The sequence below is a fragment of the Solanum tuberosum genome, unplaced genomic scaffold (genome assembly GCF_000226075.1).
Source record: "Solanum tuberosum cultivar DM 1-3 516 R44 unplaced genomic scaffold, SolTub_3.0 scf00073, whole genome shotgun sequence".
NCBI classification, from domain to species: domain Eukaryota; kingdom Viridiplantae; phylum Streptophyta; class Magnoliopsida; order Solanales; family Solanaceae; genus Solanum; species Solanum tuberosum.
In genome coordinates, this window is record NW_006239002.1 from 450,540 (window position 1) to 453,647 (window position 3,108).

Consider the following 3,108-nt stretch of genomic DNA (forward strand, 5'->3'; position numbering starts at 1 on the left):
TACATTTTATACATGATACACTAATCTAATGCGCGAAATACACTAATCTGATGCGCGAAAATGTGGGATTTTGGAGATTTGTAAAACTTATAGGGGATAATGGTAATAAGTAAATTAAAAGGTGGGATTTTTGTAATTTTTCCATTAATATACTCTTTCCGTTTATCTTTACTTATCCGCTATTTTAAAAATAATTTTTCATTTTTATTTGTCAGTTATGATATATCAAGAAAAGATTAAAAATATATATTATTTTTATTTTACCTTCAACATTAATTATTTATTTCCTAAATTATTTCTCAAAATCTAAGACAATACATCAATTAATATAAGTAATATGATAAAATATTTATATCACTACTAGAGTTTTTTAAATAATTAATTATTATTATTATTATTATTTAAAGACTGAAATGAAAGTGAATCTTGGCCAGGCAGGGTGAATCTTGAAGGGATTGTTAGATTGGGCAGATTTACTAAAGAGGATAAAATTTTATTAAATAATATTTTATTGCATAAAAGGTTTTAGAAAATTTAGCATATTGGCACATGACATAGTGTGGCCTTCTACAAAGTTTGATAGAGAAATTAGTAAATATATAATGAGAACCTAGCATGGGGACCAAAACATAAAAATACCACATCATGAGATAATCAAATGAAGATGCCTAAGTACTAATCACCATTTAATTTTCTTAATTAACATTTAATCAAACTTTCTGGGTCCTCTTTGCCCCAAATCTAATTAAATTTCACTTTCTTTTTAAGTTCTTTTGATTATGCGTTAATTAAAAAGTTACATACATTTATGACAAATAATGTTTTATGTTAGTATAAAATACGTGTTTCTTGCTCAATTGCCATCATATGCGAGTATTGTTCAAATTTATATCAAGGAATTGAACATGTAATGAATTTATTTATTTTAATTTTTGTGGTGGACTGCATAGCTATCCAAAAAAAGATGTGAAAAAAAGAAAAGAAAAGAAAAAACAAAAGAGGACCAATTTTATTTTGTGTATAGGCAATAATTGAAGAATTCGAGTTGATAATGCTTTTTAGGGGTACTGGTGAGTGGTGACCATTTCTTTGTGCAGAGGCATAGATTTGCATGTTCCGCCGTTTACTTTATTTTTTTGTTGTTCACCAAAACTAGATTTGAATTCGGAATTGTTGCGTCAAGTGATAAGTAATTCTTCAGTATTTATTAAACAATTTAATTGGGGGCTTAGAGCTTAATATAAATATTATACACTGAATAAGAATCGAATATAATAATAATATAAAATTGCGACTTGGATATACATTACTTCTATTCTTATTTTGACGCTATAAATCTCACAAATATAAATTCAGATTGAAACATGAATGTGCTCAATGTGACAAGGGTATGGCAAGTTCATGATATACAATATGCATGTTTGTAGAGTTATAAAATGTGAAGTTATAGTAATAAAAGAAGCAACTTTTGGAATGTTATTGAAAATATTGAAGCATACCATACCTTTGTCACATTGAGCAGGTACAATGATAAGTAAATGATTTAAAAAAAAATAAAGAATACCAGAAAATTCTTTTAAATTTTGTTACTTCTCCATTCTCATATCCCCACATATATGATGAGATTGAAAATATTGTAGCATAAAATTAGAAAAAGGATGTAATAATATGTATTGATTTTTGGTGTAGAAGCATATTATAAGTATTTATTTGAGGTCACATGGAAAAAGATTTGCTTCAGATTTGCAAACATATTCCAAGATCATCAGCATCTTTGTAACGAATCTTATGAGTTAAAAAAAGCTGTGTCCAAGCTGCGCTATACCTTGGCGAATGTTACTCTGCTACTGCTAGTCAACTCTACTCATCGTGACATTTACAATGTCCGAGTCAGAAATTTCAAATTCGAGTTTTTAATAAAAAATATATTTTATTTCTAAGATGGGGTTTTTCGACATGAATTTGCATTAGTTGGACTCTAAATCAAATACTGAACATTACACGGAAAATGATCATATATATACATGTGTGCGCTCATGTCACAAACATGATTTGCTTTATATTAAGGAAAATACTTATTTGCACTCAATATTTACAAATTAAATAAGGTAAGCGTGCTCAAATTAAGTGAGAATATATATCTCATTTAATCAATGATTAAATGGCATAAGCAAATCCAACAGATCTCAAATTCAAAATTTCTGATCTAAAATAAAAGAGTATTTACCTCTATTATCATCAGCCAGGTCAATTAAATCTGGGCAAAGTTTTTGTTTTTTCCCTATAATTATTAGGTATCCTTCCCAGTATGATTGATTGATTTATACTATTGTTGGAAATGTCAGCTGAGTTGGGTCCATCTATAAGGAATGTTAATTAGCTGGTTTGTTCAATAGCTTATTATCCTTTTAAAATGTAATCCTATTGTATAAATACACTATTATGAAGATAGGAAAACATACTTTTCCTCATTAGATATTTGCTAAAGTTAGTGAAATGTTCTATATCCCTAAAGAATTTATTTTTTTTCGATCAAAGGGTTACTTATATTATAATATTAGAGATTAACGGCAGTAATGGGTTCCCCTCCTGCAGTTACGAGTGGGACGTTGTTAATAGTTTTGGTCACATCTTGACCCTGGATAATGCAAAAAGGTTCATTTCTAATCCTAGTAAAGTTAGTTCCTAGTACAATATCCACATTTAGATAGTGGATAAAGAGAGAGAATTCTCGATGATCGATAATATGAATAAAGTTATTGCTAGAGAAATTCATAAGTCTCCTAAACTAGTACGAATATTTATGATTCAAACTCTACCATTACTAACTAAAAGTTCTCTAATTCACACTTGATGAGCCTTGCTTGCACGAACATGATCGCTTTATTTGACTCTTCATTTGATGTGAATAGATATTTCTAAAATATGGTACATTGATACATGTAACATGTTTGCTCTTTTACCAAACTATAATTGACATGGCTTACGTTTTCACGTGCATATCCATTATTGTAACATTTCTGATTGAACTTGTGATATTTTTATTCTCGTATTTCTTTGTTCTGATTATAGAATGTTTGGCTCTTAGTTTCCATCATGCAAGCAAAA